This window comes from Arachis ipaensis, chromosome B6 (genome assembly GCF_059453495.1).
Source record: "Arachis ipaensis isolate K30076 ecotype BB chromosome B6, ASM5945349v1, whole genome shotgun sequence".
NCBI classification, from domain to species: Eukaryota; Viridiplantae; Streptophyta; class Magnoliopsida; order Fabales; family Fabaceae; genus Arachis; species Arachis ipaensis.
The window spans coordinates 94,936,163-94,960,834 of NC_142441.1; the positions used below are offsets into that span (position 1 = coordinate 94,936,163).

The 24,672-nt window shown below is 38.3% G+C and overlaps 1 non-coding gene across 1 annotated transcript; it reads right to left on the reverse strand.

Annotated features, from left to right (window-relative positions):
* Window positions 1-12,546: 12,546 nt before the first annotated feature.
* On the reverse strand, window positions 12,547-12,650 carry LOC148561852 (small nucleolar RNA R71). Its single transcript, XR_015886582.1, has one exon. It is a non-coding gene; the product is annotated as a small nucleolar RNA R71 (small nucleolar RNA).
* Window positions 12,651-24,672: the final 12,022 nt, after the last annotated feature.

A 24,672-nucleotide genomic window follows, 5' to 3' on the forward strand; every position in this document is an offset into this window, starting at 1 on the left:
ACTCAGCTTTTGAGGAGGAAAGAACTTGGCTAAGAAAGCCTTGACCAGCTTATCCCAAGAGTTCAGGCTATCCTTAGGTTGAGAGTCCAACCATATTCTAGCTCTGTCTCTTACAGAAAATAGGAAAAGCATGAGCCTGTAGACTTCAGGATCTACTCCATTAGTCTTAATAGTGTCACATATCTGCAAGAATTCAGTTAAGAACTGAAAGGGATCTTCAGATGGAAGTCCATGAAACTTGCAGTTTTGTTGCATCAGAGAAACTAATTGAGGTTTAAGCTCAAAATTGTTTGCTCCAATGGTAGGGATGGAGATGCTTCTTCCATGTAAATTGGAATTAGGTGCAGTAAAGTCACCGAGCATCCTCCTTGCATTATTATTATTTTCGGCTGCCATCTCCTCTTCCTGTTCGAAAATTCCTGCAAGGTTGTCTCTGGATTGTTGTATTTTAACTTCTCTTAGTTTCCTCTTTAGAGTCCTTTCAGGTTCAGGGTCTGCTTCAACAAGAATGCTCTTATCCTTGCTCCTGCTCATATGAAAGAAAAGGGCACAGAAAAATAATAATAGGGATCCTTTTTACCACAGTATAGAGGTTCCCTTGTTGTGAGTAGAAGAAGAAAAGAATGTAATGTAAAGAAAGAGAAGGAAGGAGAATCCAAACACAAGGGTGATGATAACAGAAATGTGAGATGTAGAGAAGTGTTAGTAAATAAATAAATGAATAGAAGGAGATGGGAGAGAGGATTTTCGAAAATTAAAAATTAAAATTTAAAGTTAAATTTCGAAAATAGTTTTTGAAAAAGGTTAGTAATTTTCGAAAATTAGGAATGAAATAAAATTAAAATTAAAAATTGAAAACAATTAATTAATTAAAAAGAATTTTTGAAAAAGAGGGAGGTATTTTCGAAAATTAGAGAGAGATAGTTAGTTAGGTAGTTTTGAAAGAGATAAGAAACAAACAAAAAGTCAATTAGTTAGTTGAAAAAGATTTGAAAATCAATTTTGAAAAGATAAGAAGATAAGAAGTTAGAAAAGATATTTTAAAATCAAATTTTTTTTTTGAAAAAGATATGATTTAAAAAGATATGATAGAAAGATATGATTAAAATTAGTTTTGAAAAAGATTTGAATTTTAAAATCAACATTAATGACTTGATTCACAAGAAATCACAAGATATAATTCTAGAACTTAAAGTTTGAATCTTTCTTAACAAGTAAGTAACAAACTTGAAATTTTTGAATCAAAACATTAATTGTTGATGATATTTTCAAAAATATGATGTAAAATTAAGAAAAAGATTTTTGAAAAAATATTTTTAAAATTTTCGAAAATAAATAAGAAAAATGAAAAAGATATGATTTTTGAAAAAGATTTTTGAAAAAGATAAGATTTTTAAATTGAAAATTTGATTTGACTCATAAGAAACAATTGAATTTTAAAAATTTTTGAAACAGTCAATCCAAATTTTCAAAATTTATGAGAGAAAAAAGGAAAGATATTTTTTTTTTTTATTTTTGAATTTTCAATGATGAAAGAGAAAAACATGAAAAAGATTCAATGCATGAAAGTTATGGATCAAAATAATGAATGCATGCAAGAATGCTATGAATGTCAAGATGAACACCAAGAACACTTTGAAGATCATGATGAACATCAAGAACATATTTTTGAAAAATTTTCAATGCAAAGAAAACATGCAAGACACCAAACTTAGAAATCTTTCATGTTCAGACACTATGAATGCAAAAATGCACATGAAAAACAAGAAAAGACACAAAACAAGAAAATATGAAGATCAATCAAGAAGGTTTATTAAGAACAACTTGAAGATCATGATGAATGCAATGCATGAATGCAATTTTCAAAAAATGCAAGATGAGTATGCAATTGACACCAAACTTGAAATTGACTCAAGACTCAAACAAGAAACATAAAATATTTTTGATTTTTTATGATTTTATGATTTTTTTGGATTTTTCGAAAATTAATGTGAAAAAGAAAAATAAGGATTCCAAAATTTTTAATATGAATTCCAGGAATCTTGCACTCTTAGTCTAAAGCTCCAATCTGAGGGTTAGACATGGCTTAATAGCCAGTCAAGCTTTAGCATGTAAATCAAGTGGATCAGGAACAGCAGCAGGTGGATTAGCAACAACTGGCTTGCTCTTGATAATGTTGGGTTGGAAGCCCCAGTCCAAATAAATTTAGACATGGCTTTACAGCCAGTCAGGTTTCAACATGCTTCATGAAACACTAGAATTCATTCATAAAAAATTTTAGAATAATTTTCAAAAACAAATGAGAAATTTTTGAAAGATTTTTGAAAACTTTTTTGAAAAATAAAACAAAAAGAAAAATACCTAATCTGAGCAACAAGATGAACCGTCAGTTGTCCAAACTCGAACAATCCCCGGCAACGGCGCCAAAAACTTGGTATGCGAAATTGTTACTCTGAGGTTGTAAAATTTGTTGTTCGTTCTCTCCCTGGCAATGGCGCCAATAACTGGTGCACAATACCGTGCTCCAAGCATAACTTCACAACTTCGCACAACTAACCAGCAAGTGCACTGGGTCGTCCAAGTAATAAAACCTTACGTGAGTAAGGGTCGATCCCACAGAGATTGTTGGTATGAAGCAAGCTATGGTCATCTTGTAAATCTCAGTCAGGCAGATATCAAATGGTTATGGAGTTTTTGAATAATAATAATAGATAAATAGAAAATAAAGATAGAAATACTTATGTAATTTATTGGTGAGAATTTCAGATAAGCGTATAGAGATGCTTTCGTTCCTCTGATCTCTGCTTTCCTACTGTCTTCATCCAATCAATCCTATTCCTTTCCATGGCAAGCTTTATGTAGGGCATCACCATTGTCAATGGCTACATCACATCCTCTCTGTGAAAAAGGTCCAAATGCTCTGTCACGGCACGGCTAATCATCTGTCGGTTTTCGATCATACTGAAATAGGATCCATTGATCCTTTTGTATCTGTCACTACGCCCAGCACTCGCGAGTTTGAAGCTCGTCACAGCCATCCCTTCCCAGATCCTACTCAGAATACCACAGACAAGGTTTAGACTTTCCGGATCTCAGGAATGGCCATCCATGGGTTCTAACTTATACCACGAAGACGCTAATAACTCGGACTCGGTCCCCTGTATTAGATATCCAAGAGATATCCATTCAATCTAAGGTAGAACGGAAGTGGTTGTCAGGCACGCGTTCATAAGTTGAGAATGATGATGACTGTCACGATCATCACATCCATCATATTGAAGTGCGAATGAATATCTTAGAAGTGGAATAAGTTGAATTGAATAGAAAAACAGTAGTACTTTGCATTAATCTTTGAGGAACAGTAGAGCTCCACATATTAATCTATGGTATGTAGAAACTCTACCGTTGAAAAATACATAAGTGAAAGGTCCAGGCATGGCCGAATGGCCAGCCCCCATGATCTAAGAACGAAACGTCCCAAGATGTCTAATACAATAGTAAAAAGTCCTATTTATACTAAACTAGTTACTAGGGTTTACAGAAGTAAGTAATTGATGCATAAATCCACTTCCAGGGCCCACTTGGTGTGTGCTTGGGATGAGCTTGAAGTTTACACGTGCAGAGGCTTCTTTTGGAGTGGAACGCCAAGTTGTAACGTGTTTTTGGCGTTCAACTCTGGTTCGTGACGTGTTTCTGGCGTTTAACTCTAGACTACAGTGTAGAACTGGAGTTCAATGCCCTTTTGCGTCATCTAAACTTGAGCAAAGTATGGACTATTATATATTTATGGAAAGCCCTGGATGTCTACTTTCCAACGCCATTAAGAGCGCGCCATTTGGAGTTCTGTAGCTCCATAAAATCCACTTTGAGTGCAGGGAGGTCAGTATCCAACAACATCAGCAGTCCTTCTTCAACCTCTGAATCTGATTTTTGGTCAAGTCCCTCAATTTCAGCCAGAAAATATCTGAAATCACAGAAAAATACACAAACTCATAGTAAAGTCCAGAAATGTGAATTTAATATAAAAACTAATAAAAACATCCCTAAAAGTAACTAGATCCTACTAAAAACATACTAAAAACAATGCCAAAAAGCGTATAAATTATCCGCTCATCAATTGACAAAACCAAATAATAAAGACAGTACTAAAAATGAAATCGGCAGCTACCCAAATCAGCTCGAAGAAGGGAGGGATCCCCCAAGAACCTTTTCGTGTCAAGATTGGGAGGCTCCCCCCAATTCTCCTCTAGCACATGTACAAAAGCCTGCTCGACTTCATCCAACATTTCCCAAGTATACCTAGACACTACCATATTCTTTTGCCAGCATAAGGGGAAGGCAGGTTCATTATTTTGGTCCAAGAAGAAAGGCCGAGCTTCTTCAACAGCTCGGACCTTGAAATAGAAGTTCTTAAAATCTCTAAAAGACTCGTCATACATAGCAAAAACTTTCTTTCCCTGGGCAGCTCAGAAAGAAATCCAGGAAGCCTTCTTCTTAGCTGCCTCAAGCTTCGTCAAAACAAAAAAATAAAGAAAGAGAGTTTGAGAAGGTCAGACATCCAACTCTTGGCACAACAATTGGAAGATTTTTATAAAACCCCACGAGTTTGGGTGAAGTTGAGAAGGAGCTACATTGCAGGACCACATCAGGTCGGTCTCAAAGGATGTAAAAGGAATGGTGATGTTCATTTGGCTAAAAAAGTAATCATATGCATAAAAGAAGGGACGTTCCCCCCGAGTTAGAGAAGGAAAACAAACTCTCTCCTCAGGGTTAGGCACTACCAACTCGTAGTTTTTCTCCTGCTCTCTACTACTACAAATCCTATGATGTCTCCTAAGCCGCACACAGTACTCAGAATCGACCATGGAAATACACATCAAGACAAGAGAATCCAGCCAGTCGGACATGCGATCAGGAACCTTGGTAGACATCTCAACAATATTTTTGCGAGAAGATATGGGTCAACCAAGTTCTACAGTGAGAAAAAGGAAAAATGGGTTACTAATCAAACAGCTCGGACAAAATAGGAGACATCTCGGACAAAATATGGAGATAACTCGGACAAAAGCATGCGAATGTTAAAAGACTCAGAAACAGCAATAAAAGGAAACCCCAGGACTCACACCAAGTTCCAGGGTCATCCTTTGGAGGCAGTAACAAAGTAAAGATTCGGGAAAAATCTTGCAATCTGAGCCCAAAAAACACAAAAGATCAATCATTCTCTGACAAAGAAAATCCATACAAAGAACAGCGAACATCAAGCATGCAGAAATCATAAAAAAGATCCAACCTTTATTCAAATTCACAGTCCATTATTCCAAGATACAAATAGAAGAAAAATCTACGCATAAAGAAATCAAGTAAAAGCGGCAGAAACAAGCAACATGTCAAATAAATCCTTCACGCACGCATTACAAACACAACGACGCAGACAAGATTCAAACTTTAGTAATCCAAACAAAGATCAAAACTTCTTCATCCCCAAACAAACACAAGCAACAAAAAGAACGGCGTGAAAAGTAAAAAAGAGAGAGAAGATGAAAAACCAACATGCAGTGGAGAGGAGACGAAAAACCTTCAGAAATAGAAGCAAACAATGAAACCACGCCAAACAATCGCTGCCCGAGCAAAGAAAGAACAAAGCGCTAAGCAAGGAGTCTAAGAGAAAAGTGAAAGAAGAAACTGAATGAAGAGGCTTTGAAATTCAAATGAAAAGACAAAGAGGGAAAAAAAGGAAACGACAAAGGAGTTAATGGGTTTCTACTCTCGCACGTTCCCAAGGAAATGCAAAATGCACATTGCAATTAAAAAGGGGTGAGAAAAAATGCTCTGCATTCAAGCCACTAGATGGAAATTCTACAACAAGATCAAGATGCTCGAGCCAGGCTTCCCCAAAGAGATCAAAGTCTAAAAATGACACAACTCCAAAAGGAAGACCGCGCTCAAGCAGGGGCACTATTCATGCTCTGGGTCGAGCTGTACGACCTGGGCTGATTAAAGACAAGTCGACCGACCTCCTCAGGTCTGGAATTCCCGACCTCTTCTCAAAGAGTTCGGCCAAATCGCTACAATGAGCCCAAGCAGGCCCAAATAAAGGGACATAGCCCAATCTAAAGGCAACTAAAGCTTAGAAAGAAAAGGGCGGTTCCCCTTAAAGATAAGATGACTTTGCTCAGAAGATAAGATAAGATAACTAACTTATCTTATCCGGAGAGGTCAGCCTACACTACTATAAATACACTGGAGCACCCAGGTATAACTCATACTCTGATTCTACTAAAAACCTGCTTAAAGCCTATGCTAACTTAAGCATCGGAGTCTCTTGCAGGTACCACCACCCTCCGGTGACGCAGGATCAGTAGCACCACCAAGTCCAACAAGTCGGACACGATAGCACCGGCCACCACTGTAGATCTTATCCGAGATCGACCTACAGTTTCAGGTAACCCTCGAAATAGAAGGGATTCCATAACTCATCCCAAGTCAAGGGTTCCATTTATGTTTTGAACCACTTTTCCATCACATTAAAGCTTTACTTGTTCATATTACATATATTGTTCTTTTATTCCTTTATTAGTTTATTAATTGCAATTTTGATTGTTCTTTTATTTCTTAATTGCTTGCTTCAATCATTGAAACCCCTTGATTCTCACAACCAAAATTGTGCGCTTGTTGTTACTAGTTCCTAGGAAGAACGACCCGAGGATTAGCTACTCTCAGTTATTTATATTAGAAATTTAAACTTTGATTGGGAGGGTTATTTGTTGGTTTGGACTATGCTACCGACGAAGAAATTGTTTTGCTAAATTTCCGAACCGTCGTAATCTTCTCACATCAAGTTTTTGGCGCCGTTGCTGAGAAAGCTAGTGCAATGAGTGCTATAATGTTGGTTGTTGTGAATTTATGAATAGTGTTAATAGATACTTTTTAGGTTGTTTGTTTGATTTTGTTAGTAATTAGAATTTTGTTTCTTTTGATTGAAGTTTTTTATTCTTATTTTCTATTTTCCTCTATGAGCTATCACCCTCTTGGCTAGGAGTTTGGTTATTACAATTTTGTAGGGAATGGCGATCTTAATGACAGTGTGCACCAAGGGTTGAGCTATCACTTGAGGGAAGAGCCACATTCATATGGTCAATGATAAACCACTATTTTATGGTTTATCTTGCGCTAATTTGAGTGGTTTTTATCAACTCTTTACCCACTTATTCATACTATTCGCATATTTTACGTTTTCCTTCCTGATTTTGTGCTATGATTGAAAACATGCTTCTTTGGCCTTTAAATTACTAACTTTAATCCTCTCTTATTATCATTCGATGCCATGATATGTGTGTTAAATGATTTCAGAGATTACAGGACAGGAATGGCTTGGAGGATGGAAAGGAAGCATGCAAAAGTGGAAGGAATACAAGAAGTTGAAGGAACTGCAAAGCTATCAGCCTGACCCTCTCGCACTAAAATGGTCATAACTCGAGCTTTAGAGGTCCAAACAATGCGGTTCTAGTTGCGCTGGAAAGCTAACGTCCGGAGCTTCAATTTGATATATAATGTGCCATAGTTGCCCTGACGCTAGGTGACACGAATGCATTCTCTATGTGGACGCATCGTAGTGACAAAAATCAGCGTGACAGATTTCTTCTCCAGTGATTTCTGGGCTGTTTTCGACCCAATTTGTGGCCCAGAAAACACAGATTAGAGGCTATAAAGTGGGGGAATCCGTTCATTCATGATCATGCTTTCATATTCACAATTTTAGGTTTTAGATGTAGTTTTAGAGAGAGAGGTTCTCTCCTCTCTCTTAGGATTAGGATTAGTATTAGGATTTATATTAGGATTAGGATTTCATCTTCTCCAATCACAGGTTCAATGTTCCTTTTATTTATTTTATCAATTTAGTTTATGAACTTTTTATGTTTAGATTGATTTTCTTTTATTAATGCAATTGAGGTATTTCAGATTTATCACTTCTTCTATTGTTTGTTATTAATTGATGTTCTAAGTTAGATCCTAACTTGATTTTGGAGTTGATTAATATTTGGAGACCCTTGAGTTGAATTACTCAAGAGTTAAATTATAATTGGGTTTATTGTTAGCTGGCTCTCTAGTCACTAATGCTAATCCTTCCCAAGGGAGAGGATTAGAACTTGTGAATAGAAGTAGACTTCCAACTTACTTGAATTTCTTTTACTTTACTTGGTAAAGGATAACTAAGTAGAAGTAACCTTCAATTATCAATTGATCTTGAGAAAAATCCAACAAGGATAGAACTTCCAATTAATCTCTCCTAATCAAGGCTTTTTATTGTTATTATTTTACTTCCTCTGCCATTGCTATTCTTGCTTTTTATCTTAATCCAAAACCCCAAAACACACTTTTTCAACACCAATAATAAGAACACCTCCCTGCAATTCCTTGAGAAGACGACCCGAGGTTTAAATACTTCGGTTATCAATTTATTTAGGGGTTTGTTGCTTGTGACAACCAAAACGTTTGTAAGAAAGGATGATTGCTTGGTTTAGAAACTATACTTGAAACGGGAATTTATTCTGAATTCTAAACCGTCAATCTTCCGTTCTTCAAAATGGCGCCATTGTCGGGGAATTACAAACGTGTGCCTTATTATTGGTTATTGTAAATATTTGCTTTTTACCTGTTTATTTGTGTTTATTTTTGTTTTTTATTTTTTCTTTTTCACAAATTAAGAGGTTATTGGTTTTTATTTAGTTATTAAAAAATTTTTCAAAAATTTTTTTTTTCTTGGTGTTCATCTTGATCTTCAAGTTGTTCTTCGTGTTCATCTTGACCTTCAAGTTGTTCTTAGTTGTTTTATTCGTTCTGATCTAAAAATTTTAAGTTTGGTGTCATTTTATTGTTTTTCTCTTTCCTCATTAAAATTCAAAAATTCAAAATTTCAAATTCAAAATTCCAAAATTTTAAATTTCAATTTTCAAAATTCAAATTTAAAAATTTAAAATTCAAATCTCAAATTTCAAAATTTAAAATTTCAAAATTTAAATTTCAAAATTCAAATCTTTTTTTATATCTTATATTGTTGACTTTTTCAAAATTCAAATTTCAAATTTCAAATTTCAAATTTCAAAATTTAAAATTCAAAATTTAATTTTCAAAATTTAAATTTCAATAACCTTTTAATTTCAATTTGTTTTTATTTTCGTTTTTAATTTTATTTGCTACTATGACCTCTCACCCCTTTGGCTATGAGTCTGGTTATAATTATGTTGCAGGAAGAGGAAACTATAATGAAAATAGACATCAAGGTTGGAAGAATCAAAGATAGGAGGAGCCACAAGGATTTGATCAACCCTCTTGGCAACAATCCCCTCCAATGCACTATAACCAACAACCATTCTGTGATGCATACCAAGATGATGACTATGGTGGACCCCCTTGTAGTTACTAACAAGCCCCGCCATATGCTTATGAACCATCTCCTCAACACAACTTTGAACCACCATACTCACAAGCCCCTGATGCCAGGGCATCTTGGCCAGTTTCACTAACCTTTTCTTTACTGTTTTTAGGGTAGTTTCATGCATTTCTTTAGGAAATAAGCTAGTTTTGGGTAGATATTCACCTACACCTTGATTCAAGCATACATTGTGCATTTTACATTATTTCATGAGGATTTTGCATGAATTTAGTGACAAATTGTATGCTGCATTACCCATGACTTGGACTAGAACTTTGATGCACTCTATTGCTTGATTTCAGGACCAAAGGAAGCAAGGAAAAGGAGGTAACTTGCAAAGTTAATGAGAAAAGTGATTGCCAATAACACTCTCAAAGCCATCATTGCCCACATTAAGAGTCACGTTAACTAAGTTAACGTGAAGTCTAACGTGGAGAAGGGAAGTTGAGCCAACGTTAGAGACACTTAACATTGTCACTAACGTTGGCAAACACTCATGAGTGGCCACGTTAGAGCCCACGTTAACCTAGTTAACGTGGCCTCTAACGTTAAAGGGGGAAGAGAAGCCAACGTTAGTGACGTTCAACATTGTCACTAACGTTGGCCTAAGGATGCAACACACCACGTTAACTTGGTTAACGTGGGAGCTAACGTAAGAAGTGAGAGTTGTCGACAACGTTAGTGACACTCAACATTGTCACTAACGTTGGAAGCAACCACACAACCCCCCAAGGAGCCACGTTAACTTCCACATTAACTTAGTTAACGTGGAAGCTAACGATGAGGAATGAATGATGAGCCAACGTTAGTGACACTCAACATTGTCACTAACGTTGGGATGGCTAAGAATGGCCACGTTAGAAGCCACGTTAACCTAGTTAACGTGGACTCTAACGTGAGGTCTAGGGGCACATTGGAATGTTAGTGACAATATTGAGTGTCACTAACGTTCTCGAAGTTTGGCAAGGCCACGTTAGAAGCCACGTTAACCTAGTTAACATGGGCTCTAACGTGAGGCAAAGGGGTGCATTGGAACGTTAGTGAAAATGTTAAGTGCCACTAACGTTCTCGAACTTATACTTTCACTAAATGTTAACACCCCTAACGCCCTGAGCTAAAGTCTCTGCCCACTTAGCACTTTCTCGCTGCAAGTAAAGCCAAGCCCAAATGAAGAAAAGAACTGCTTCAAACTCAAGATCCAAAGGCCCAAGACTTGAAGAGCAAACTAGAAGCTGAGAAGAGTAGTATATATAGGAGTAGCTTTGAATTGTTAAAGAAAGTTCTGGGAGGTTGGGAAAAAGAGAACTACTCTCTGTATTTTACCTTCTCTACAATTTCTAGTTCTATGATGTATTCTCCATCTTTGTTTTCATTTTCAAGAGCTATGAACAACTAAACCCCTTTCATTGGGTTAGGGAGCTCTGTTGTAATTTGATGGATCAATACTAATTTTTATTATTCTTCTTCTATCTTTTCTCTTGATTTCACTTGAAAGCTTTCGATCTTCATCCAATTGAGTAGTTATCTTGGAAGAGAAGCTATTCAAACTTGGATCTCTTTTGAACCTTGAAAGAGGAATGAAGGGATCAAGCTAGAAATGCTTTCTCATGCTAGACCAAATTGGGTTTGGATGGGTATGTGACTATAACCCTCTCAATACTTGATTTGGGAAATGCATGTGGTATAATCAGTGACCATACTTCATCTCTTCTCATGAGCAATTGACCAAGGAATTCGCTATTGATTAAGATTTGAGAGATTGAATTGCAAGAAATTGTAATTCAATCACTTAAGATTGCCAAGGAGATCAATGAGTGCATTGATTGAGGAAGAGATGAAAATGAACTTGATCCGGAGAATCGCAATATCTCCTAAGCCCAATGAACTCCCCATCTCTGATCTTACCCATTCTCTTTAATTTCTGCCATTTACTTTTATGAGCAAATCCCCCATTCCCATTTACAATTCTGCAATTTATTTTCAGTCATTTACTTCCAATCCTTTAATTCTAGCATTTACTTTTCTGTTATTTACATTCCCGCCATTTTATTTTCTGTAACTCTCAACCCAAATTCTGGAATCGCTCAACTAGAACATTCTTCTAATTAAAGTTGCTTGATCAATCAATCCCTGTGGGATTCGACCTCACTTTATTGTGAGTTTTTACTTGACGACAAATTCGGTACACTTGCCGAAGGGAGATTTGTTGTGAGACAAGTTTTTCGTGCATCAAGTTTATGGCACCGTTGCCGGGGATTGATTGTGCATCAACAATGATTAAATTGGAAGATCACTAGATTGAGCATTTTTATTTTTGTGAATTTCATTTTCTGTTTGAGTGATTTACTTTTTGTTTTAGTTAAACTTCTTCCCTTCCCCCTCTACTCTTTTGTTTTTCTTTGTTATTTTCAATTCTGTTTGCTAACCCACTAACTGTTTGATATATTGCATCACCCACAACTAACAGTAATTCTGACACAAATACTTTCTGCACCTATCTTTTCTTACTTGCACTTGATGGTTGCATGACAGGGAGAAGAAGTGGGGCTTTAACTTCCTTCGATTCTGAACCTGAGAGGACCTTCCTTAGATTAAGGAGGGAGGCAAGAGGAAAGAAAGTGGTTGGTGCTGAGGAAGAAGAGGAATTCTTTGAACCAAACATGGAAGACAACATGGAAAACCATCATGAAGAAGAAGATCAAAACCATGGGGGAGGAGGTAGAGCAAATCATGCTGGGGAGGATAGAAGAGTTTTAGGCTCCTACATCAATCCAAACCCAGGCAATTGTGGAAGTAGAATCCAAAAGCCAACAATCCATGCCAACAACTTTGAACTTAAACCACAGCTCATCACCCTTGTTCAGAACAACTGTTCGTTTGGAGGAGGTGTTCAAGAAGACCCCAATCAATATTTGACCACCTTCCTGAGAATATGTGACACAGTGAAGTCTAATGGTGTTCATCCTGATACCTATAGACTGCTCTTGTTTCCATTCTCACTTAGGGACAAAGCAGCCAAGTGGCTGGAATCTTTCCCAAGGGAAAGCTTGACAACTTGGGAAGACGTGGTGAACAAATTCTTAGCAAGATTTTACCCTCTTCAACGAATCAATAGGCTGAGAGCTGAGGTCCAAACTTTCAGGCAACAAGATGGTGAGACTCTATATGAAGCATGGGAGAGGTTCAAGGACTTAACAAGGAGGTGTCCACCTGACATGTTCAACGAATGGGTGCAGCTGCACATTTTCTATGAAGGGCTCTCTTATGAGTCAAAGAAGGCCGTAGACCATTCATCCGGAGGATCTTTGAACAAGAAGAAGACTATTGAGGAAGCCATAGATGTTATTGAAACAGTAGCAGAGAACGACTACTTCTATGCTTCCGGAAGAGGGAACACAAGAGGAGTAATGGAGCTAAATAATGTAGATGCTCTGTTAGCCCAAAACAAGCTCATTACCCAGCAGCTGGCTGACCTCACCAAGAAGATGGAGATGAACCAAGTAGCAGCAATCTCCACTTCATCAACAACCCAAGAAGGAGTGAATGAAGAAGTAGAGGGGAGTCAGGAGCAAGCCAACTAGATTGGGAATTCACCAAGGAAAAACTATGATCCATACTCTAAGACCTACAACCCTGGATGGAGAAACCACCCAAACTTTGGGTGGGGAAGTGAGCAAGAGAAAAACCAAGACCAGAGACATTACAACTCCAACAACAATGCAGCTCACCAGCAATTCACACAGAGGACATCTCAACACCCTCACAACAACACTTCTCCGCATGCTTATCAAAACCAAAACAGTACATTTGCTCTGAATCACTCATCACTTGATGACAAGCTCTCTAAGATTGAAGCCTTACTTGAAGGAATATGCCAAGAGATTCAAGAAAATAAGGTGTTCAAAGAAGAGGTGCGAGCCAATATTAAGAACCAGGGAGAGACCATTAGGAAGTTAGAATTCCAGGTGGGATATTTAGCTGAGAAGATTCCCAAACCTACTGATAGCTTCCCAAGTGACACGGAGAAAAACCCCAAAGGAGAAGCAAAGAAAGTAAGATGGGAAGATTGCAAAATGGTCACTACGAGTGATCAAGAGACTGAAGACAAGCAAGGCAAACTTCGCAAACAACCTGAAGATAACTCAACAAAGAAGGAGGATAGAGATCACCAAGAACCAGAAATCTCACAACAAGAGCTGCTGAAGCTCTATGCTCCCTTCCCTCAACTGCTCAATGGTGCTGTGGGAAAGAGAATATACTCAAGGTTCCTAGACTTGTTTGCATCTCTGCATGTAAACATACCATTCATCAAGGCAATTCAATAAATGCCTGCATTCATCAAGTATATGAAGGAACTTCTTCCCAGGAAAAGCTCACTCAAAGGAGGCCAGACTATAGTGATGAACAAGGAATGTAGTGCCCTTATTCAACCTGAGTTGCCTACAAAAAGAAGAGACTCAGGGAGTTTTCACATCCCTTGTGCCATAGGTTAAACTATGTTCGATAGAGCACTATGTGATTTGGGGGCCAGCATCAACTTACTGCCCTTATCCCTGTTGAAGAGGCTACAGATCAATGAGATAATGCCCACAGATGTAATCATCAGACTGGCTGACAAAACTCAAAAGCAAGTAATAGGAGTGGTGGAAAATGTGTTGCTAAAGGTTGGGAAATACTTTCTCCCAACAGACTTTGTCATCCTGGACATGGAAGAGAGTCACACTCACCCAATCATATTGGGAAGACCATTCTTAGCTACAGCCAGAGCACTTATCGATGTAGAGAAAGGGAAACTAATATTGAGAATCCATGATGAACGACTCAGCTTCAATATTTTCAAACTCTCACAAGAAACAGATCAAGAGGACAAGGAACTCAGCACAAATGATAATGAGACACTGAAGGAGGAAACAAGCACTGAAGCACAGCCAGTTCATTCTGAGATCCCCTTAATAGATAAACAAGGAAAACGGCAATTGCCACAGCTCAAGGAAAAGTTGGAGGAACCTAAACCTCTAGAGGCAGGTGAAGACAGCATCACAACTCCTTGGAAAAAAGAGGTCACCAAAGGGAAGGCAACTTCAAAAGAAACAAAGAAGAAGGTACCAAGGAGATGGAGGAACAAGAAGATCCTTACGGAAGACTTCTCTCCAAGGGATAGAGTTGTCTCAGCTTACTTCCCAGATATTCCCCCTAATCTCCCCACTGTACCATCTCAGTTACCCAAGGTCTTCACTATCAACAGAGTTCTTTCCCTGGAACATGTGGAGATCATTGATCCAACCAATGGATATAAGTCCACAACAAGAGGGGAGGACTTTAAGCACTACCAACCACCCTGATGAAGGAAAAACGTCAAGCTAGTGACGCTAAAGAAGCGCTTCATGGGAGGCAACCCATGTTTTATATGTTTTTAAAATAATGAATAAATCAATGTTTATGAATTTCAACCCAAACTTGACAAACACTTGGTGAAATCTTTATCATGCAGTATATAGTGAAGAACAAGTTTGGTGTTCAAAGCAAACCAAGATGCATGCTCGTCTTGGGAGCTTTGAACAAAACTTTTCATCACATTGCTTCAAACTAAGTTTGGTGTTACCCCATGGTGCCACCAAAATGCATATAAGGACCCACCAATAGTTAGTTAGTTAGTTGGAATTCATAAATAAACAATCAAATCCTTTCTTCCCTTTTATTCTAGCCGTAGAATTTGATTTTTATGATATTAATTTCCTTATTTTAAATCTTTACAGGAAAGGAAAAGAAGCATGAAAAGGGATTGATTGGACAATTAAATGGGGGAGATTTCGCCACTTAATGAAGAGCACTACACACATGTCTCAAGAGGGAACGCATGGGGAAACGCTGCCATGCAACATTGGAGAAAGAAGACCCTTGAAGACCGAACCAATCACTCTCATTAAGTGATGATCCTTGTCCTTCCTTCATACACAACCCCAACCGTCCATCAAGCAACAATCCTTGCAATCCACACCTTCCATCCACTCATGACCCCCCTATATAAGTGAACCTTAGTGCATGATCATTCCTCGCACTCAAATTCCCACTCTCCATACCTCATACTTTCAGCTTGCTCAAACCCCTTCATCACACTCTGTCCTAGCCAACCTATTCCTCATCTCTCCGTATCCTCCAACCTCCACCTCAAAACAGCAACTCAATTCATGGCATCATCAAGCTCAAAGAGGCAAAAGAGGAAGGAACCCATGGAGAGTGTTCCTTTCGATGAGAAGAAATTCAAAACTGCCTTTCATGAACATGAATTCGAACGGATAAGGGCGAGAAAGATATTGCCAGAGTTAATCTTCCAAATCAATGCAGATGAGTCACCACAAATTCTGGAGAAAATCGAACAGAGGGGGTGGCAATTGCTTACAAGTCCAGAGGGGAAGATCAATGGAAATCTCATCAAAGAATTTTATGCGAATGTAGTAAGAGAGGATAAAACCAAGGCCCCAACCTTCAAAAGTTACGTAAGAGGAAAAGAGGTGGACTTCAGCCCAAATGCAATAACAAGAGTTCTTCACCTGAAATTACCTCGTTTTGATGAGGAAAGTTATCAAGCAAGGATAAGTAGAAGCCCTGATAATAATGAGCTCTCAGAGATAGTGGCAGACATCTGTGTTATAGCAGCTGACTGGGAGAGATACACAGATGGGAGACCCAAGTTCATCAAGAGACGAGACCTGAGCCCTGAAGCCAAGGGGTGGTTTGAACTTGTGAGGAGGTCCATTCTACCAGCTGCAAATAATTCAGAGGTAAACATCAATCGAGCTACTATGGTGCATTGCTTAATACAAGGTGGGGAAATCAATGTGAATGAGCTCATCGCCGAGGGGATTCAAGATTCGGCTGAGAAGGTTGATTTAGGTGCCAGGCTTTGGTACCCCAGCACCATTCTCCGCTTATGCAACAAGGCCAAGGTAGTATTTGAGGATAGCAATCCAGACTGGGTAAACTCAGGGAGGCCAGTTACACTCGAGCGATTGGTTTATACTACACCTGCTCAACAACAAAGAAGACCACAAATAGGAAAACTAAAAGCAAAAGAAAGAGTTCACCAAGAGGAACCTCATCAGGAAGAATATCAACAAGGAGAGTATTCTGATCCAGCCATCTTGAACATGAGTCACCTTCTAAGAGCCATTGAGGATTCGGGGATGAGACATATGGAAGGACAAGAGCAAATACTGAACCTTCAAACCAACTGGCTGAGCCAACAGGAATCATGGCAAAAATAACAAATGGAGCAGCAGCAGAAACACTACTCCAGGCTCACTCAAGCTATCAACCAAGTGAATGAGAGGCAAGAACTTCAAGAGAAGCACTTGCAAGAACTCAACCAGCGGCAGATAGCTCAAATGAAAACTTTCAATGAGTTCAGTGTACTCAATGAAGGAAGGCAACTACATAGGGAGGAGTTCTATGTGAACACTCAAGCCAAGTTGAACTACATGACTAGTAATATGCATCAGCTACACTATGCCATCCCTACATATGATGAGGTCCAAAAAGATTTTATAGAACAAGAAGAGAGGAAGGTGAAACAGCAAAAGGAGACACTCAAGAAGAAGATGGAAGATGGTGGTTTCTGGAAGAAGCTGCTTGGAAAAGGCAAAGGAAGTGGGAGCACAAGCACTCAAGAGAGACACAATGAAGACAAGCAAGGATGGGAGCATGGGCATCCACATGAATGAAAGGTGGTGGAGTTCTTTTTAGTCCATCATTTTCTATGCTTTAAATAAGGAAGATCTCGTATGAAATAGAACCTGCTTCCATGTTATGTTTAAACTTTTTTTCTGTCTTTTTAAGTTTTCTTTCTGAATAGGTCCATGATTTCTGGTTTAAATGTCACTGCATCTTTCCCTTATTTACTTGTAAGCTTGTCCGTTTTAAATCAAATGAAGAAGAGAATGTTTATGTTTTTTTTAAAAGACCAGAGTAGAGTTCATAATGTGGAAGTACATTCATGAATCTTTGGGGTAGTCATAAGTTAGCTAAGTTGGTTCAACCACAAGGCTAGGAGGACAACTATCTATCCTGAATACTTGACTTTGGATATACCCATGAGACTAAGTTAATAACAAGATCCTAATAAGAGAAAAGGGAAAGAACAATGGAAGTGAAAAACAAAAGAAAAAGAGTAAGCAATAAGGCTAGGCACCAATGGTTTGGACCTTGAGACAAGTGTCTGTGGTGCTCCTGTGTGAGGGATCTACTTGGATGAATAAGCTCTCAGGGGTGCTTTATCACTTGGTAACTTGGGTTAACTAACCTGGGATTATCAGCTGAAAATCCACTATTAAGAGTAACCCTCACTACAGAGCATTTAGTAACCCAAAGAGGTACTGGACACCAAGGTCTCAAGAAAAGAAAATAAATAAACTATATGCCTGTGGTGTGTATGTATGGGGGAGAGACTTGAGGGAGTAAGTCCTTAGGGGTGCTTCAACATCTAGCACCTTGAACCAACTGGTTCGGGAGTGTTGGCTGAAAGCTTATCTTAAAGAGTTGCCCCCTTACAGAGCACTTGCCCCCTTACAGAGCACTTAGCCTAAATAACACAAAGAACCCTTGAAATAACAATAAAAGGATCAATGAATAAAAGTCTCATGGGATATAAACAGAGTAAGTGTTTAGGGACATGATAAAGTCTGAAAGCCAGTAATGGAATGAACCTAAATTGCTACGCATGAAACCACCATAAAATCAGTAACATGACTTCCACAAGAATGACTCATTCCTCTGGATATTCCACTCGTTATTCTCTTGTTCCAGTACTTGCTTAGGGACAAGCAAGCTTTAAGTTTGGTGTTGTGATGCCAGGGCATCTTGGCCAGTTTCACTGACCTTTTCTTTACTGTTTTTAGGGTAGTTTCATGCATTTCTTTAGGAAATAAGCTAGTTTTGGATAGATATTCACCTACACCTTGATTCAAGCATACATTGTGCATTTTACATTATTTCATGAGGATTTTGCATGAATTTAGTGACAAATTGTATGCTGCATTACCCATGACTTAGACTAGAACTTTGATGCACTCTATTGCTTGATTTCAGGACCAAAGGAAGCAAGGGAAGGGAGGTAACTTGCAAAGTTAATGAGAAAAGTGATTTCCAATAACACTCTCAAAGCCATCATTGCCCACATTAAGAGTCACGTTAACTAAGTTAATGTGAACTCTAACGTGGAGAAGGGAAGTTGAGCCAATATTAGTGACACTTAACATTGTCACTAAACTTGGCAAACACTCATGAGTGGCCACGTTAGAGCCCACATTAACCTAGTTAACGTGGCCTCTAACGTTAAAGGGGGAAGAGAAGCCAACGTTAGTGACGTTCAACATTGTCACTAACGTTGGCCTAAGGATGCAACACACCACGTTAACTCCCACGTTAACTTGGTTAACGTGGGAGCTAACGTAAGAAGTGAGAGTTGTCGACAACGTTAGTGACACTCAACATTGTCACTAACATTGGAAGTAACCACACAACCCCCCAAGGAGCCACGTTAACTTCCACGTTAACTTAGTTAACGTGGAAGCTAACGACGAGGAATGAATGATGAGCCAACGTTAGTGACACTCAACATTGTCACTAACGTTGGGATGGCTAAGAATGGCCACGTTAGAAGCCACGTTAACCTAGTTAACGTGGACTCTAACGTGAGGTCTAGGGGCACATTGGAACGTTAGTGACAATGTTGAGTGTCACTAACGTTCTCGAAGTTTGGCAAGGCCACGTTAGAAGCCACGTTAACCTAGTTAACGTTGGCTTTAACGTGAAGCAAAAAGGGGCACACTGGAACGTTAGTGACAATGTTGAGTGTCACTAACGTTCTCGGAGGTTGGCAAGGCCACGTTAGAATCCACGTTAACCTAGTTAACGTGGGCTCTAACGTGAGGCAAAGGGGTGCATTGGAACGTTAGTGAAAATGTTAAGTGCCACTAACGTTCTCGAACTTATACTTTCACTAAATGTTAACACCCCTAACGCCCTGAGCTAAAGTCTCTGCCCACTTAGCACTTTCTCGCTGCAAGTAAAGCCAAGCCCAAATGAAGAAAAGAACTGCTTCAAACTCAAGATCCAAAGGCCCAAGACTTGAAGAGCAAACTAGAAGCTGAGAAGAGTAGTATATATAAGAGTAGCTTTGAATTGTTAAAGAAAGTTCTGGGAGGCTGGGAAAAAGAGAACTACTCTCTGTATTTTTCCTTCTCTGCAATTTCTAGTTCTATGATGTATTCTCCATCTTTGTTTTCATTTTCAAGAGCTATGAACAACTAAACCCCTTTCATTGGGTTAGGAACTCTGTTGTAATTTGATGGATCAATACTAATTTTCATTATTCTTCTTTTATCTTTTCTCTTGATTTCACTTGAAAGCTTTCGATCTTCATCCAATTGAGTAGTTATCTTGGAAGAGAAGCTATTCAAACTTGGATCTCTTTTGAACCTTGAAAGAGGATTGAAGGGATCAAGCTAGAAATGCTTTCTCATGCTGGACCAAATTGGGTTTGGATGGGTATGTGACTATAACCCTCTCAATACTTGATTTGGGAAATGCATGTGGTATAATCAGTGACCATACTTCATCTCTTCTCATGAGCAATTGACCAAGGAATTGGCTATTGATCAAGATTTGAGAGATTGAATTGCAAGAAATTGTAATTCAATCACTTAAGATTGCCAAGGAGATCAATGAGTGCATTGATTGAGGAAGAGATGAAAATGAACTTGATCCTGAGAATTGCAATATCTCCTAAGCCCAATGAACTCCCCATCTCTGATCTTACCCATTCTCTTTAATTTCTGCCATTTACTTTTATGAGCAAATCCCCCATTCCCATTTACAATTCTGCAATTTATTTTCAGTCATTTACTTCCAATCCTTTAATTCTAGCATTTACTTTTCTGTTATTTACATTCCCGCCATTTTATTTTCTGCAACTCTCAACCCAAATTCTGGATTCGCTCAACTAGAACATTCTTTTAATTAAAGTTGCTTGATCAATCAATCCCTGTGGGATTCGACCTCACTCTATTGTGAGTTTTTACTTGACGACAAATTCGGTATACTTGCCGAAGGGAGATTTGTTGTGAGACAAGTTTTTCGTGCATCAGCCCCTTACCACCAAACACCACCATATGACCCTAACCTATGTCCACCACACCAACCACCATATGAACCACACCCAGAACCACCACCTCAATATTCACCATCTCCATATCTTTATCAAGAAGAACCACCTTCCTATTATGAACCCTTTCTCCAAAATAATGAACCCTCCTATCCACCCCAACCTCCATTGGATAACAGCGCCCTTAGTGTTATTCTTCAAGGGCAAGAAGAGATGAATAAGAGTGTGCTAAATTTCGCAGCCTCCATAGGCGAGTTAGTAAATATAATAGCCTCCCGACATCCGAGAACTCAAAATGCTCCCATGGCTGCATGTGGAGAATCTAAAGAAGAGCATAGCATGAAGGAGACACTAGAAACTTCAGTGGACAATGAGGAGCATGGCTGTGTATTGGATCAAGTGGAGGAAGCCATAATAGTTGCAGAGAAAGAGGTGGTTGAAGATTTAGGAGATGCAGAACCTCCATGGGAAAGTCAAGTTATAGAGCCTCCTTCAAAGACGTTTGAAATTGATGTTGAGGAGGTTGTACAACCTCCAAGGCATATCATGGCTAAAGACTTTGAATGGGTTGATCAAGAGATGGAGATTAAAGAAGAAGAAGCACAACTTCCTATGCCCTTAGTAAGTAATGATGAAGAGATTGAATTGGATGAAATCTACCAAGAGGAAGAGGTTGAAATTGAAGAAGCTTGCAAGGAGGTGGAAGTTGTCAAGGAAGAACTCAAGGGAATGGAGCTGGAAATCACCTTGCCAATGCTGTTGGAGACCTCTCCCCCAAAGCCATCACCATCCATTCCTTCATTCAAGTGGGTAAATCTTTCATCTCTAAGCTTAATTAGCTCACTTGAATATGCTTTACTTGAAACAGATGGTCATCTTAGAGCTCTTTGTGGCATTAAGTGTAAGAGGAAGATGGTTAGTGGTAGGAGTTGTCATGCAAGATTCAATATGGTGGAAAGCTCAAAGTTTAAATGCAAAGGTTGGTATAAAGCTCAGCTGAATGGGTCTAAAAAGTTGTTTGGCCGCCTTAGTGAGAATTCAGATTGCCTGCCACCCGGATGGATTGCTCAACAAGAAGACGGGTGCAAAAGCACGGTTTGGGACCTCAGAATTCATTCTGACAATCAACACTCTTGGGGCCTTGTCACTTGCTTTAACTTACTTGAAGGCTTTTTGTGCCTAGTTTGGGACCCCGGAGTTTACTGAAAGTCCAAACATTGGTGGAGATTTCTGGATGAGTTCAAGCACAAGCAACCATAACAGGGAGCTCACCAAGTGTCCAACTTAAGGACTTTAACTAAAAATGCTAGGTGGGAGACAACCCACCATGGTATGATCGTTTCTTTTTCAATTTTATTTCGTGTTGTTTGTTTTTATTTTATATTATTTTCATTGAACCTGGAATTACTCATAACATCCATGTCATTTTGCATTATGCATACTGCATCAAAAAAAAAAAAGCACGCACGCGACGCGGTAGCGTCGCTGATGCGTCCGCGTCGCCAGTGCATTGGGAAGAAAAGAAAATTGAACAGAGAGTCACGCGAGAGCGTGGCTGGAGGCGTGCCTTTGGCACAAATTGAACCACGCGACCGCATCGCTGACACGTCTACGTCATGTGGGAAAATGCCTACCACGCGTCTGCGTCACCCACGCGAACGCGTGCCCTAAAAATTGACGTAAAAAGGGTGCATGGCAGAGAGTTATGATGGAGCTGGGCTGGACTCGTGCTAGAAGCACAAGCCCTCCCACGAGAATGCGTCACCCATTCACGCGATCGCGTCAACCACGCAAACGCGTCACCCCAAATTTTGGCAATAAGCAAACTAAACAGAGAGTTGTGCGAACGCGAGGCTGCTCTCGCGCCACTAGCACAAATCAAGTCACGCGTCCGCGTTACTTGAGAATATCGCCAACCACGCGAACGCATGAACCACGTGTCCGCGTCGCATGCGTCGCACAACTTATCCAGATCAGCGCCAATTATCTTGTCTTTTCTTTTCTAATCCTAATCTCTTCTATCTTTTCTTTTTTCTTTTTTACTTTATTTCCTTCACTTCTCATTCTTTTTCACCTTCATTCTATTTTACTTAATTTATTTGCATATTTCATTCATTGCATTTTAATTTTGTGCATATTTTTCTTTTCTTTTCTAAATTTATTATTTTTCTATTGGTGTTAAATGTTCTTATTCCGCTGTTATATCTTTTCTGGTATTATTTGGTGCTTAGTGACTTGTTTTACACTGTTGGATGATATTTATCTGTCAACGCCAATCTTTTATGATATCTGTGTTCCTTTTTGTATTGACATGCATTTATATTTATATTGTCCTTCATTATCTACTGTCTCTTCCCCTTGTTGCAATTTTTTCACTCTTGATTTGCCATGTACTTCTACTGTTTTCTCACTTGCATGTTGTAGCTACCATGTAATTGAGACCCTCATTATTTGGCATTAACCTAACTATATTTTATTTTATCTTTATTTCTGGGTTACTGTTCTTCTTTTTCTCTTCTTTCAGGCTGGCCACCGAAGATGGAAAAAGGGAGAAACTTCTAAAAGGGGAGACAAACAAGTCCATATGCATAATCCTTGAAGAAAAGCATCAGTTGGAACAACCCGTCCACCTGCACATCTCAGCATGCACCGAGGACGGTGCAATCTTTAAGTGTAGGGAGGTCGATACCGATCTCCATGGGTTAGCTATTTTCTTCTTTCCAACACCATTGTTTTATTTTCTTTGTTTGTTAATTGTTGCATTTGCATATTTAATTGCATGTTTGTTTGATTTTATGCATTTAGCTACCACTTGGTTGAAGTAATATTTTCTTTTTCAAGAAATTTTTATAGTATTTCACTAATTTAAATTAAAAAAACTTTTCTATTAAAACTTGTTTGAAGTTGTATTTGGAACATAGTTTAAAAAGCTAAAAACACAACCTGTGAGACTTTGAGCTTATTTATATGGTTACATTATTTAACCATAATATTTTATTCTTGTGTGTTTCCTTCTCTATGATTGTAATCTATATTTTGTTCCAGTCTGTATGTCCATTATTTAGTATATTTACATGCTTGCATATGATTGAGGCCATTATTTGAATTTTTACTCACATATCCCAAATAAGCCTACCCTTTCAATCACCTTTCTTTGTCACCTTGAGCCTTTTTAATCCCATTTATTCTATATTTTATCACATCACTAGCCTTAAACAGAAAAACAAATTAAATACCCTAATTGAATCTTTGGTTAGCTTAAGATAGAGATTATGCATCAACTAAGTGTGGGAAAATTGTGGGAACATAGGTTAATAAGGGAATGTATCATGTTTCTAATTTATTTGAATATTGGAAATTTGGGAACCTACTCATGAAAAACCAAAATAGAAAAATAATGGAAAATCCATGTGCATTGATAAGTTATGTTTATTTCTCTACAAAAATAAAAAAAATAAAAAAAGAGAGAAAAATCCAAAAATATTCAATAAATAAGTAAATAAATAAGGGGACAAAATTACCCCAATGCTAAGTTAATAAAAAGATCAATGCACATGTGATAAAAGTAAAGAAATATAAAAAATTTGGTACATGAGTATGGAAATCATAAAAAAGTAGGAATTATGGGTAGTTAGGCATGAATTTAACAGTATATAGAGTATATGTATATTAGGTGAGAGCTTAGGTTAGTCAAAGATTCATATTATAGCTCACTTGGCCATACATGTACCCTTACCTTTACCTCAGCCCCATTACAACCCTGAAAAGACCTCATGATGTTTGCATTAGTATGCTAAATATTTGTTGATTGGTTAGATGAAGAACAAGATTTAGAAAGCATGATTAGAGAAGAATAGAGTGATTAACCCTAGACACTTGAGAGATTAGAGTGATATACACTACCAGTAAGGGTTCAATGCTTGATTCTATGTTCCCTGCTTTCATGAGCTATCTTCTTACAAGTTTACTTGTCTTTTATTATATAATTTGAATTAGTGGAATTTGATTTATATTTGTCTTGGAGAACTTATTTACTTTTAACCAAGTAGGTAGAAACATCTTAGCATATAGTTGCATT